General features: G+C 41.1%; 1 protein-coding gene across 4 annotated transcripts in view; it reads right to left on the reverse strand.

The window, feature by feature from the left end:
• Positions 1-15619, reverse strand: part of RBMS1 (RNA binding motif single stranded interacting protein 1) — a 224000-nt gene that overhangs the window by 207670 nt on the left and 711 nt on the right. The gene's annotated exons all lie outside the window — the stretch shown is intronic.

Below are 15619 nucleotides of genomic sequence, written 5' to 3' on the forward strand. Positions count from 1 at the left end.
CATAGACAAACAATGTGCTCCAATTCTGAGGTGGCAAGCCTAGTTAGTCATCTTTACTAATAAAGATTAAATAAAGAAATCTAATCCAAGGCTATAGCTGCTGCTGCGTTTGGGAAAGGTTTGGAAGAACCCATTTACACAAGAATACAATTAACAGCAGCACGTTTGGAGTCCATGTGTTAACACAATTTCCTCCATTTTAACTAAGGAGATCTCAGCTCCAGCAGTAGGTTCCCCCACAATAAAAGGCTCCTCCAACTGTCTACATGGGTATTGCTGCTCCACATCCTTTAAACACTGCATCTCCCTGCCCATGATATGTGTCAAATAACAGTGGTCTGCACAGCTTGCTCCTATTACAGATAACGGGATTTGAAATTGCCCAACAGCCGTCTCTGACAGTTCCCGTCGCTTCCAGAGTTTGCCGGTTATTGTTGCCCGGGCTTTGAGGATTTCAAGGCAGAAGGTGCTCAACCCAGTAAATAAATAAATAAATAAATAAATAAATAAATAAATAAGCAAGTGAGAGTACTCACAGGCAACTCGGTTTTGTAATCCTGAGAGGCTGTCAGTCAAATACAGGAAACTCCTCTTTTCTGATGGACTTCAATGATTTAAAAAATAATTTTTTATTTTTCTTAACGTCCAAGTAGCCTTTTTAACCATTGTGCCTCCCGGTGGCCATCTTCCTTCTAACCAAACACCATGCCTTAGAAGAAAGCCAGCAACTGCCGCGGAGTGGATGCCTCAAGAATAAGGTGGTTCCCATTAAGAAGATGACCAAGGAAACGTAAAGAAGTAGAGGTGGCTAATCAAAGCGCCCACTGGGTTTGTGGTTGTTGTGGACCAGGCCAGTTAAAGTGAGCCAGTGACGGGAGGAGAAACACTAGTCAGAATGAAACAGTTTGGAGTCTACCTTGCCAGGGTGAAAACAAAGCCCCTCAGGACCATGGTAAATAAGAACAACCCAGAAACAGAACAAGGACACAGATTGTCCAGAATCTACAGGTCCTACTATGGGCTGCTAAGCTACTCTATAACAGGAGAGAAAATGGAGAGAAAAATAAGATGTAGCGCAGAGCCTGGCTCGGGTGCAGTAGAAGTAGCCATGCTAGTAGAAGGAGGAGGGGCAATCCAGCCAGCCTTCCCTGCAGGATGACCTCAGAGAGTCCAAACTACTGATTCCTGTTGACACCAGCTGGTGACACTTGTCCCATCCAACTTTGCAATTGGTTTCCTGGAGTGATTCCTGCAGCTCACGTGAGGACTCCCTTCTTCTTTCCTGGCCATCACAGTGAACAGTCATATGAGATCGGGCCCAGCCCCCCCCACCCCCCCCCCCCCGTGCCTCCCTGCCCCGCCCCCCACGTCTCTCCATCTGTACAACCATCCTCATGTGTAAAAGGAGGGCTGGGACCTGATGATCTTCAAATTCCTTCCAATTCTAGCATTCTGTGGTTCTTGGATGTTATAAATCCCCTGAATCACACATTTCAAAGCTGAAAGGCACTTCAGAAATCACCTATTTACCCACCCACTCAACCTAGACCAACCTGGCCAGAACTAATAAGCTTTGAAGGTTCTACAGAGTTGTTTTTGGCTGGTTGTATATGGCAATAATCAAAGCTTTGAACTTCACAAGGCAAGAAAAGCACATATGTAAAGTTTCTGGAACAGCTAAGAAAAGTTTTGAAGGACATGAAGCCAGGGAACAGTACGGGCTTGTGTTCAGACGTTACTACCGAAGTAGAAGGCTCAGTTTTTGTTTTCACAATATCAGAGGCATGTTTTTTAAAAGATCTTAAAAGACGTCAGAAAAACCTCCAGACAAAAGTAGTTGAATTGAATGTATTACTCTGTTCGGACAGGCAGACACAGCAGCAGACTTCCAGGACAAGAGCAAGTCAAGCTTCCAAGAGCAAACAGAGCAGAGAGGAGAAGGTATTTTGGGCAGAATAAGTGAGCCATCTAGAAGGATGCTCTCTGTTCACCAAGGTGAGTGCCCATGGCAAGCTACTTCTCGAACTTAATCTTGACTCTGACAAATAAATATTATTCACTCTTTCTTCAAAGCGATTATTTGTTGTCACAGTTTACACCTATCAGACTATACATTTCAAAGAAATCAGTGCATACAGTTAGTAAAGAAAACACTTAAGAATAGCTTCTGCTGTCCTTGTAATCACCCCAAGCAGGCATTCAAGGAAAACACATCACACCCGCAGTTTGGAAGACTCAGCCATGTTTATCGCTTCTTCCACTTTGCCCCTATAGATTCCATATCATTTTAATTTATAAAATCCTAGCATATTTCTTTTTGGAGGAAAACTCACGAACTGATACTGTACTTTGTAAGGAAATGTAAAAGACCTAGAATCATTCGGCATTACGAAGGACACACGCTCTGTGTTGCTAATTGAGATAATGACGGATGGGCACAAGGCTAAATGTGGAAGCAAACAAGAACCCAGACCAAAAACCCCACACAAATGTGGTCACTTGGCTTAAAAAGCAACACAGAAACTCACAAAGGGAAAACGTCTTTTCAACAAATGGTGCTGCTGATTCATTATGCACCCAGATGGGAAAACTCCTGAGCTTATACATATGATACGCGGAAACTAATTAGAAATGGGTTGCAGACCTGAATTTGGGGAACAGAGTACTGCTTCTAAAGTAGGAAGGAAAGAACTGCCCCCATGACCTCAAAGCAGCAGAGTCTGATTAAAAGACACCAAAGCCAATGGTCATAGAAGACCGACAAATGGAACATCATTAAAATGAGACACTTCCATTAGGAGATACTCTCACACATGCCTGATGAAGGATGGCTTCCAGAACACATTAAAAAGCCCACAAAGCGGTACAAAAATACGGCGATCCAACAATAAAGGAAGTGAAGGGTGCTATGTGTATCATAGCCCAACAAAATTGTTCTTCTTAAAAAGTGAGTGGAAAACTTGAAACAGACTTCACAAGAGGACACTATTGTTAAAAGAGGCTACTAGCTGACCAATACGTTTTATGAAAAGCTAGAGAAGGTGACACGTGCTTGAACATAGGAGGACAAGACCATCCTATACAACTGGGGGCAAGGCATGATGAAGAAAAAGGAGGAGGAGAAGGGAGGAGGAGAAGAGGAGGAAGAGAAGGAAGAAAAGCGGTGGAGGGGAAAGGGGAGGGAAAGGAGGACAAGGGGGAGGGAAAGGAGGGAAAGGGAGAGAGGGAGGAGGAGGGGAGGAGGAAGAAGTCTAGGGAAGGCGTGTAGGAGGCACTGTTCACCAGAAGGATAAAATGAAGTCAGCTGACGACTGCAAGTGTTGTTACTGAGGCTGCAGAGCAGTTGGCTTTCTTGGGCCGTGTTGGCAGAAGTGGAAGTTGTTAATACCTACCGAAGCAGAACGCACAGACATCCCACAACCTGTAATTCCACTATTAGGAGTAATGCACCGAAGGCATGATATGAACAACAATAATTATAGCAATTTTATGCAAAACAGCCCATATAGAAATAATCCAAACACCCATGAATAATAGGATGGATAAATGCACTTCAGTCTATCTGTGATAAAGTGCTACATGGGATTTTTAAAACACTTCACGTTATTAACACCAATGACTCAAACGAAAACAATGATGAACTAGAGAGGAAAAATATAAGAGGAGACAAATGGTTAAATTTCTTTTTAAGGAAGCATAAGAACAAGTAAAAGTCCCCAAAGGCAGGCGCTGGATGAGTGGCTATGGTGGCCCGTAAAAATGAAGATGTTTGAAGGAGCTGGAAATGTTACATTGTCACCTAGGGATCTGTTATGTGACTATGTAACCCTACTCTTTAGAATATATATATATATATATATATATATATATATATATATATATATATATATCAATTGTAATTGCAATACATCCTACATCAATAAAAATCTTTAATATGTTACCTCACTATGTTGCATAGTGGTACAAATCATGCCTTCTTCACACATTCACGCTTTTTAGGGTGTAACACAATGCCTGCTCCATAGATGTTTGTCCAGTTTAATTAAATTGGCCAGACCATGAATATGATCTCAACTAGATGATTTTTAAAAATGTGCTTGAGCTGTGGAAAAGAGCTGTAGCTCTGCTATTCTGTGGTCTGCTTTTCAACTCTCTGTGCATTCACTGATATATATATATATAAAATATCTGGCTTTATTTTCCCCATAAAGGGAAACAGGTGCATCTGCATATTGAAAAACAAACAGAAACAAGCCCATTTGTTGGGTTTAACAAGATTCATATCAAAGAGGCAAAGAAGCAAGAAACAAAGAAAGATGCTGTGGTGGCGCCCTGGAAAGCAGATGTTCATTAGGACCCAGACACAGATCCTTATCACAACGCACTTATCTCAAATCCTGTGGCCTCAGAGATGTGCCCTGGAACACCCCGCGTTACATAGAGACAAACATCTGAATTCTGTGACTGACACACAAGAGGACTGTTACCCAACATTATCTCGAACCCCTTTTCTGTCTGTTAAAAAAAATAAAACAAAACAACAACAAAGCAACTCCTTCTTAAAAGTCAACGTTTAAGATTTCTGCTATTAAGATTTAAATCTAAGAAAGTGCTACGAAGTAAGAAACATGTTGCTTTAGTCTTTTCAAAATTAAAATTGGCACAATTCTTTTGTAATTATTTGTTGAGTAAATACTGAAATACTTAAGAACTAGAAAATGTTACATATGACTTAAAATTTTACTGTGGATTAAGAAAAACTACGAACACCTAGCATTTGACCATGCATGCCTAAGTTATAATCTCATTAAGAACACATATTTGTCATCAGAATAGTTTCCAGTATGCTGATTATGCTTATGCATTAACAAATAAAAGTGTGTTTTAAATTTCCTCATAAAGTCGGATTTTTAAAAAAATAAGAAAATTCCAATTCAAAAGGGCAACTGTAGTTAGCAAATTCTTAGTCATAGTCTGTATCATTAAAAGGTAATAAAGACTTTTTTAGTCAAAATAAGTGGGAGGCACACTTGGTCCCAGATCTAGGCAGATAGAGAAGCTTCCCTGTGACGTCACAGTGGGACACACACACACACACACACACACACACACACACACACACACACACACACACCTGTCAGTGCTCAGAAGTCAGCCCACAGTGGCTCAACTCTTAGTATAAGAAGAAAAGCTGAGGGTAGAGGTGGGGGGTGGAGGGCAGTGAGGAAGAGGAGAAGGCAGAAAGGAAACCCCCTAGTGTTGGTGAAGCCCTCACTGGCTGTGAAATGGTTTCCTACATTCCCAAGCTAAAGGCCACTGGTTTGTCCAGCTCTTCACACTGGAAGCTGGCGAAGCCACAATCCACAGACAAAATCCCAAGGGTCTTTTTTAAGCATAGGCTGGTTAATTCTTTGTTCTTTCAGAGTCGGATTCTTTTTGTTTGTTTGCTTGTGTTTTCAAGACAGGGTCTCTCTGTGCAGCCTTGACTGTCCTGGACTCGCTTTGTAGATCAGGCTGGCCTCGAACTCACGTCCATCGCCCGCCTCTGCCTCCCGAGTGCTGGGATTAAAGGCGTGCGCCACCACGCTCCCAGCCAGAGTCGGATTGTTAATCTCAGCCAGAGTCGGATTGTTAATCTGTGCTCCCTAGGGTGACTCTGGGTAAAAACTTAAAGTGAATAAGAACACATACTGTCTCAAGAAGGTCCAGGATTCCCTAGATGGATCAGGACGAAAACAAAAGAAGCGATGGAACTGGATAGTTGGGGACTTGGTGTTTGTGTTTCCCTGTGCCCCATGCCGGATTTGCTTGGCGCAGGGCTAAGGAGCACTGAAAGATGAAAGAGGGGCTTTAAATAATGAATCGCTATGAGCTGGGGATGAAAAATACTATTAGTACCGCCAGTTGGGGCTGCCTTTTTTTTCTTTTTTTAAACATTGGAAAGAAGAGGTTAGGGAACCAGAGATTATCTCTTAGTCTAGAACAACAAATGGAAAGCGAAGAGTGGAGAGCCGATGAGTGAGGAAGACCCCCAGGGGTTGACCACAGCCGAAGGCTCCAGCATCAACAGCTGCCTTTGCAAATGTCTTACTCATCTGATGTCATGATCCATGTCTCTCATCTTCTAGAAGCCTAAAAGCTCAAAGCCCTATTTTAGAACTCTGAGCCAAGTTGTCCCAACTCCCTAAAGAAGGCAAAGATGAGCTCCAGGAATTCCAACTCCTAACACTCACCCTGTTCTCCACGCAGCACCCCCTGGCGGGTGGTTGGATTCTGTAAGGGAACTGGCATAGACCTGTAAGTGATTTAACTTCTCTAGGCTCCTGTGGTTTGGGGGGGGAGGGATGACTCGACCTTTAAGTGTGACCATTTGTACGGGAAGTGAGTTTTCAGTTCCGGATCACCAACTGAGAAGTGAACTGTGTAGGATAAACTTACTGGATGGCTGGAGGGATAGCTCAGTCAGGAAAGTACTTGGTGCGCAAACATGGGGACCCAAGTTTAATGTGCAGAACATGAATAAAATGCTGGCCATGGTGGCAGGCTCTTGTAATTCCAGAGCTGGGCAAGGAGAGGAAGGTGGATCCCTGGGGCTTACTGGTAAACCAGCCTATCTTAATGAGCAAGCCCAAGTCATTGACAGACCCTGTTTCAAAAAGGAAAGTGGACTCAACCTATGGAAGAGCAACTGAGGCCATCCTCTGACTTTGGTGTGCACCTGTGCAAACATGCACACACACACACACACACACACACACACACACACACACACACACACACACACACTCATGCACCCACGAACTCATGCGTGCATACACCCAACTCACTTTTAAGTTAAGGTGTAGCTAATCACCAAACAAATTACATAGAGGATGAGGAAAATATCCGTGAATTCTTTAACAGCTGATTCTATTAAAATACAAAAGAAAAAACAACTAGGAATATGCAAATGATCAGATGGGCCAGAAGACTGAAGATGATGTTCCATTGTTATAGAGAGTTTTGGGGGACTATTCAGGAAGCAAACTGTCTCTGTCCTCTTCTCATTTGGAACGTTACTAACCTGCACTCCTGGTATACTCAGGTAATCAATTTAATTCCTTCTCAACTCTCTGATGAGGTTGAAGACCAAATAGTTTAGTTTTACAATTAAGCTTAGTTGTTTAGGGGTTAAGATGTTTTTAGGTCTAGATAAATGTTGTAAGTTGATAGTGATGAGATATGATAGATATTGATTTACATTCAGAATTTTAGATGCACCAAGATAGGAAAGATGTTTTCTTCAAGGCTGTCAAATACAAACAGCTAAAACACTAAGAATGTAACATTTATATAATTCCTGATTACGTCATGGTTCTTATTGCTGTAGGTAGTTTATTGTATGTATGTTTGGTAATATAAATGTATATATTAAAATTTTAAAAATATTTAATAAAAAAGACTTGCATGTTTAAAACAAGGAAATTAATCAGAGCTGTGCTATGTAGGAGGGCAGGAGGGTTTTGATAGTATTATACTTAACAATTTGAAAATAATTTTTCTGGCAAATTTTTATTTTTATAAATTTCTTCATTCTTGCTTGATGACAAATTAAAAACACCACTGAGATGAGTAACCTTGATGGTAAAGTTTACTTTTCTATGTAATCAAACATGTCACCTGACATCCTATATTATAAACTATGCCAATATTTCTTGTGATTCTGTGTGTGAGGGGAAGCTTACTGGAGGATCTCCTGTATAAACTTACTTTTATTGTCAACTCAAAATCAGTACCAAAAAAAAAAAAAAAATACAAAGCAGGGTAAACAGTGTATTGTCACTTGAGGCTAATACAGATGTAAACTTACGACATGAAATTCATTTTTGGTAATTTTTTTTTTCCTATCAGGAACCTCAGGTTAAGGACAGAGAGTTTAGCAAAGGCATCTACCCAGGTGCACCACTCCAAATACTCAACTTTTCAACTCATAGGAAGGGAAACCGGTATTTTGTGAAATGCGACCACTCCTGCAGAGCTTGGAAACTAGTCCTTTAAGACCAGTAAAATGACGTATGGCATCTACGGGGTGATCTCATTTTGTTGCATATAACATTTCCCTGAAATCCCTTTGTCTAGGACCCAGGAGCCCCAACTGTGTAACACATGTCCAGGGAGCAGCCAGAGGAAGGGTGGGGTCTGGATCCCATACAGCGGCAGGCAGAAGGCCACACATGACTCCTACAGCATTTGGTTCTATTTACAGAGGTGAATAACAGCTCGCTTAAAATAAAGTTAGATAATGACCCCATAAATGGACGTTCATGAAAGATCAGGAATACTTCTGAAAACTCTTTCAATAGTGCCAGTTCATCCTGGGTATCATCAGTGCTCACACTGAATGCAGGCAAAGATCTAGTTAGAAACATTTAGAACCCTGAATTTGTTTTCTGCCTTTTTTCATAAGTACGGCTAATGGGGTAGGAGAAATAAACATTACTTTAAGTAAAATGCAACAATACAAATAACATTTCTGTGTGCCCATTATGTCATCATTTAAAGATTACATTACCAGCCTGCCACAACACTAATAGGTTGGCTCAATGGCACATTTGTACACACAAAACTGAAAATAATGTAAAATAAAGTAATTGAGCATGGAATTTTAAGAAAGGGAGTTAACATAAAGAACAACAAAATGTAATTCTTTTAAAACTCAAAATGCCCCCAAGAGAATTATAAAGCAAAAGAGCAAAATAAAATAAAGCTGATTATTAATTCAAGAAATTTCCATTCATTTATTTAAAGCCCATTTCTTTCTAAAATTCTCAGATTTATGGTAGCTTGTTTTGGAACCTCTATTTCGTCTCACAAAATCCACATGGAGTTTTAGTCCCATGTATACCTGAGTGGCTTCTCTGTCACTCAGACCGTTGGCTGAAATGCTGATGTCTAGATGTGCTGTTTTATAACTGTCATTTTCTTTCTTACACGGTGTCCATTCTGTCTTCCCTGGTGTTTTGCAGGATGCTAGAATCAGGGACCAGATAGATATTCCACTCCCCAGCCCATCCGAGCGTCAAGAGCAGAGGATGGACACTAGGTTCACTCAGGAGCACAATGGATGGGCAAAGTGTTTTACTCTTTTGTGGGCCTCACAATTTACCCACAGGCAGCCAGCTGAAAACTTAACCTAATTTCAGCATACATTTAGTACGGCCACTGTAGGGCACCATGTGCCAGAGGATGATTCTGCATGCTCACAGTGGTAGTTAGCTGAATATTAGCATGCAATCTCTGTTTGAGAACCCGTATTTTTAGTCATTATCCAGAAAAGTCTCCTTCCTTACCGTCTTCCAAAATGACAGATGCATCTATTTAAGAATCTGCTAAAAGATAATGCAGGGGGAAAGGCAAGGCTCACTATTCCAGATTTGCTGCACCAAGAGGTCAAAACATCGTCTCCTCTTTTCTATCCCTTTTTTGTTTCTTTCTCATCATGTCAACATGCTTACCTTCCCGTGACTGGTTGAAAATTAAAATATTCATATAGACATTGTTAGGAGAATATCTACATTAAGCAAATATAAGGAATCACATTTCGGATTATGTTTGGTTTCTTGTCGACATGGCAGTTAGACTTTCGATATATCCATTTAGATGTTGGCATGACTACCACATCGCCCTTTCACTGTCTATCTCATACCTACTAGACTTAGGCATGTTTAGCTTCCAGTATCAAATCTTCCCCTGCCCTGTGTGTGTGTGTGTGTGTGTGTGTGTGTGTGTGTGTGTGTGTGTGTGACATGTGGTTCTAAGAGGTCATTTTCTGTGTATCACCTGATGCAACTCCCAGTTATATCATCGGAAAAATGTTTTCATGAAGCCCTGCCAAGTTCTACACTTTCCACTATTTATTCATTAAAATGAGACAGCAAAGAAAAAAGAACACTCCAGTCCACCCCACACAACATCCCTAAGTCCAATGTTCAACTTTTGAATATTTACCTTGAAGTTACACCAAATATTATGGTGCTGCATTTAAATAACTGACGTCATTCTGTGTTTGTGTTTAAAGAAGTTATCTTTCATTGAATAAGGCTCTTACTTGAGGACAACTTGATATATTCTCTGGTTGTTTTTATTTAATTATCACAATGAGTGAGCTTAAAACAACAACAACAACAACAACCAAAAACCTATATTTTCGGTATTTAAGAGCCAGATGAACAAGTGCCAAGTTTCAGATCACAGAGTGAGAAACAGCTACAACTCTCAGCATATTAACCTCAGTTTGTATGCTAGGTGGCAAGCTGTTATGAGATGAGTAACCATTTTTCACCAAGTCTCAAATTCCCCAAAATGGAATTTTCAGGAAGATTAAGCTGAAGACATTCAAGCAGGATTGGTAAAAGGAGTGGACTGACGCTAGAAGTCCAGGTAGACTGCACTACCAACTCACTGTGTGAGACCTCCTTAACTTGCTGCGGTGACATTTTTTTGCTAGCATCCATATGTTTTCCTGTGGATCTCTCATATACACCCCAGAAAGGAAGGAATGCAAGGAAGGAAGGAGAAAGAAAGAAAAGGGAGGTAGGAAGCATTTTGTTGTTGTTGTTGTATAAATTATCAACCAATCAATAAATAATTCTTACTTAATTCACAAATCATTTGGAAATCTCACTACAGGAACAAAGTAAATGAAAACACAAAGCTCATTGTAGTCAGACTTGATCAGAAAATTAGGCTCGGTTGTTATAGTTTTAGATTTGTGCCTACACAATTTCTCTGGCCTAAACTAACTTGGTATCCTTTTTTTTTTTTAATGAATAATATTAGTTCACCAGCAAGTATTTATTCAGCACCCACTGTTTTGGAAATTCAGCAAGGAACCAGGGAGGTGCTGGTGTCTTTGAAGACAGTGTTCTAGAGAGGTTGTGGCACTCTGCTTGGAGAAAACAAACTTCAGTTAAACTGTGAGGCGCCCAGGACAAGACAAACTAGATAAGAAAGCCGTCTTAGGAGCATGAGCAAATTCTTATCAGCTCATGCCATTTTATAGAACACTTACTTCTCCATTCTAGATAGGTCTAGATAGAGCTTACTCATATATCTTAATTGGATAATGTGATTTAAAAAACGTATGATTTGCTTCTTTATTTAAGAAAGGAAATTCTTTCTTAAATAAAAAGAAAGTGGGGGTCGGGAGAGGAGTAATTTTCTATTTAGCTGAAAGATCTATAACTTGAAATTCTATTACCTATTAGTAGGCTGGCTGGAATAACTTAAGAGTTTCAATAAACCATTAAACAAACTACAGTCCCAGCAACATGTTAGTAAAGGTCCCCAAAAAGGTTTCACATGGGCATTCTCTATGTTTGAATTTAAATTCCACCTCAACACTTTCAAAACTCCAAGAAGTATCAGCAGTGGTGACACAGAAGCTTATACTCCTCGCTCAACCCGTCTTTCCCTGTTCTTTTCTAGTGGCTTAAAGTTTCACTCTCAACACAGAGCTGATGTGTCTCTAGATAATTTGCATTCTGCAAAACTCCACAGATACCCGAAAGAAAGGGTACAACATTATCACCCCATAACGTAACTTTATTTTTAACATTTCCATAACCTTGATTCTTTCCTGCCATGTCTAGGCACTCAAAATATCCTATCAAGGAAATCAAGTTAATGCATGCATGTGGAATACTGCATTACTATGCTGACACATTTAAGCAACCATGACTCACCTGATAAAGGCAGGTACAGCTCAAAGTACCGTGGCCTGGGCCTTGTACACCCCATCTACTTTGTTCTACTTGCTACTTTTGCTCCTAGAATCACGACCTCAATTTCTAGAAGAATCAGATTGTTTGGCATAGGATTTGTTGACTACGGATAAAGAACTGTTTAAAAATCCAATGAAATGGTTAAGTGGGTGAAAGGAGTTGAGTTCAAAATCACTTTGTCCTTGCAGCCTTAATTAGTGGAATTGCAAATTACTTTATTATGTCTCAGATTTTGAAGCTGGGTTCAGATATATTCTTTGGTATCCATTTACACAGAAATCATCTTAAGACAAAATTATCTTACATCAGAAACAATCATTTCTTTAGTATAAAACATTTCTTTAAGCCGGGCCTGGTGGTGCACGCCTTTAATCCCAGCACTTCAGAGGCAGAGGCAGGTGGATCACTGTGAGTTCGAGGCCAGTCTGGTCTACAAAGCAAGTCCAGGACAGCCAAGGATACACAGAGAAACCCTGTCTCAAACAAACAAACAGACAGATAGACATTTCTTTAGTACAGAAAACAATGGACAAATGCACAAAATGAAAGCTTTTGGTACATATTTTACAGAGCTTCAACTGGTACAAAATATCAAGCAAGCACTATAAATTAAGAAAAGCCTACACTTCACTTTCTTCGGAAGAGAAGGACTAAGCATTGTATCCTCATAAACATTCAAATATTTGCATCAGCACTAACGCATGTTATAGCATCTCTCACATAGACTAGCCATGATTCATTCCAGGGCTGCCTGTACAAAAGTCAAATTCCTATAGCCACTGGCTGACAACTTGTACATACAAATCTTTGAGTCCAGGACAGCCAAGGCTACACAGAGAAACCCTGTCTCGGAAAAAAAACAAAATAACAATTTTTTTCTTTCTGCCTTTTTTTTTTTGAACAGCTAAAACCTGAAGCATGAATTTAACTTTTTATGATAGCACATAAGTAATTTTAACATCTGGAATATTCTTTAGAACAATGTGTGCTGTGTTTGCAAAGCTACATCAGCCTGAATGTGCCAGGTGATAAAAGCATACCTGCTGAAATAAGATGGCACTGATTGTGGAATAAAAGTCAACCAAACCACACCAGACCACACCACATGGAGTAAAAATCAGGCTACTTGAGTTCCATGTCTCTTTAAGACAAGGCCTGATGGGAACTTTACATCCCATGGCCACCCGTGCCCATTACCAGCTGCCTCACACGAACCTGATGCCACATGTAGATGTTACTGCATTTTCTTTCTGTCAAAGCACAACATACACCAACATAGCTGTTGGTTCTAAGGGTTATTTTCTTGATTGAAAAATGAAGAATTGTTGTGTTTTATGAGAGTGTCTTTCAAAACAGATTTGCCAAAATAGGCCGTGATTAGATTAACACAAGAAGCATTGGACACATGCAACTTTTGGAAAGTATAGTATTAAAATTTGCTTTAAAGTACTTTTTAAAACTGGTATCACCTAGCCCTCTGATGAAACAAAGCAGATCCATCTATTCCTACACGAGTCAACAAAACCACATCTACTTCATAATAACAGGTTAAATAGGTTTTTAAAGGACCAAACCACTCCTTGGTTTTTGACACAGTTTTCAAACAGAAGTTCACAACAGCTGGAACTAGCCAAACACATCACAGTGTACTTTACAGAGAGTGACGTAGTCTATCTCAGGAAGGTCAGAGCACACACAGGCAAGCATTAGCCCAGTAGACAACAGCTTCTCAGACCGTTTATTAACTCTTCAGGCAGATCATGCTTGTTGTTAAGTCTACCACCACCGTCCTACCAATGACTACGAGGAGGAACAAGAGGGATGGATGTCCCTGACTGGGATTCTGCTGTCTATAAAATCTGCATCTGGTCTCTTTGTATTTTTGGAGAGACACTCCTTTCTGAACTAATTATGACACCTTTACAATAGGGAGTTTAGATTTAATTACCAAACTTTTAAAACACTGCATTATATAGGTCAAGTGAGGACGCACCTTCCTCCCGAAACAAAGGGACTTCAGAGTAATAGGATTTCAGATTTCATAGGAGAAACAGCAAAATACATTTTGAGACTGTCATTTACTGTAATACAAATCAATATTAAATGCTTTATGCAGGAAGCACACTTTCAGAAAATGGGCCCTAAAGCTTCCTGGGCTCCAGCCCTAATTACTCCAGCAAGCTCTTGCCGTTTGTCTCTCTCTTCAATTATTTACAGGGGGGAAGAAGGCCAAATGGTATTGCGCTCGCTGTATTAAATGCTATGTACTTGGATCCTAACTTACTGATGGTACATAAAAATTACTAAGGTAAATGTTTCATAGAAACATGGCTTTTCTTCTTCTTCTTTTTCTTCACCTGAATGTGTGTATTTATTATTCATGGAGTTAAGTGTTGAATAGGCTGTCCTTCAGGCACCCAAAATACTGAATAATTTAAATGAGTGCATTAAATATATAACACATTTAAAAGGTTGTGCATTGATTATGTTACAACAGCTTTGGTGTAGCGCGTGCACACACACACACACACACACACACACAGAGAGAGAGAGAGAGAGAGAGAGAGAGAGAGAGAGAGAGAGAGAGAATATATCTCCCTCAAGTTCCTAAAACAATGACATGACAACCACACGGAGACAGCAGTGCACTTAAGATTGCTCGCACCTTACAGATCCCTGATGACCTAAGGTAAGAGGGGAATTATGAGAGAGTAGCAAGGAGGCTTTCTGGTGCCTCTGCTGACAAATCCTTTCTAGATGGACAAACCCAAGGCTGTGTTGTAGGTGCAGGATAGCAGGGACCACACACATTGAAAGGAAGAAAAGATTTCAAGGTTGAATCATAAATTCTTAGTATCAGGTCAGAAATGCCCATCTGCCACCAAGCAGTCCCCTAAAGGAAGTTCACACACTGCAATCATACCTGATTCTTTTGTGATCTGGGAGAACGTGCTAGATGTTAAGGGCGGAAGGAGGCCTGTGTACCCACTGTCACCTCTGCCTTCCCTAATCATGGCAGATGTTTCCAGGGCAGTAAAACGCACTTTTCATGAACCCTGATAATTTTTAAAAATAATTTCAAAGGCATCAAACTATTGCTGTAAAATTAGCATAGGCCCATTAGCAAAGTACCTCGGGTCCCTGGACAGCCAGCCATAACTTGCCTGCCTACCTGTCAGTAGCTCTCTGTACCCAAGAGTGTGCCACTTTTGAAGAGAATTGGAAAAATCACTGTGGTAAACATATAAGGTAGTTTAAAAACAAAACAAAACAAAAAGAAGAAAGAAAAGTAAATACGAAGCCACTTCTCTCTATACACCGAAATCTGCCCATCATCCCTCGTATGTAAAAGCTACAGAGAAGATTAAAAGGGACATCAATGAATGCGGAGTGAACTTTGGCCACTTTTCTACCCAAAACACCAGCGTAAAAGTGGAAATCAGTAACCAGGTGAAGTGCCACACCGCACAAAGATCAGAGGCGAGGGGCGGACGCACAGGGCCCGAGGCGGGGAGGAGACGGTCCCGGCCCCCACCAGCCACGTTCGTCGCGCGCGCGGGAGCTGGAGGGGAGTCCCGCGGGGCGGGGCGGGGCGGGGCGGTGGGCTGCGCGCCACTCCCGGGGACCCCAGAGTTACTGCCCGCAGGCGAGGCCCTGAAGAGGTCGGAAAGCCGTGTCACCAGCAGGTCCTGCCGCGGGCCCCAAGCAACGGCTGGCCGCCAGCTTTGGCTGGACGAGGAGCGCCGCGAGGCCGTTGAGACCCTCCCTTCTCGCCGGCCAGGAAGGGGCTGGCGGTCCTTTCCTGTCTAGTCGCTCCCCCTGCTACTCTCTGTAACCCGATCGCCGCGATCGCCTCC

The sequence above is a fragment of the Acomys minous genome, assembly GCF_964271855.1.
Source record: "Acomys minous genome assembly, chromosome: 10".
In the NCBI taxonomy this organism is placed as follows: domain Eukaryota; kingdom Metazoa; phylum Chordata; class Mammalia; order Rodentia; family Muridae; genus Acomys; species Acomys minous.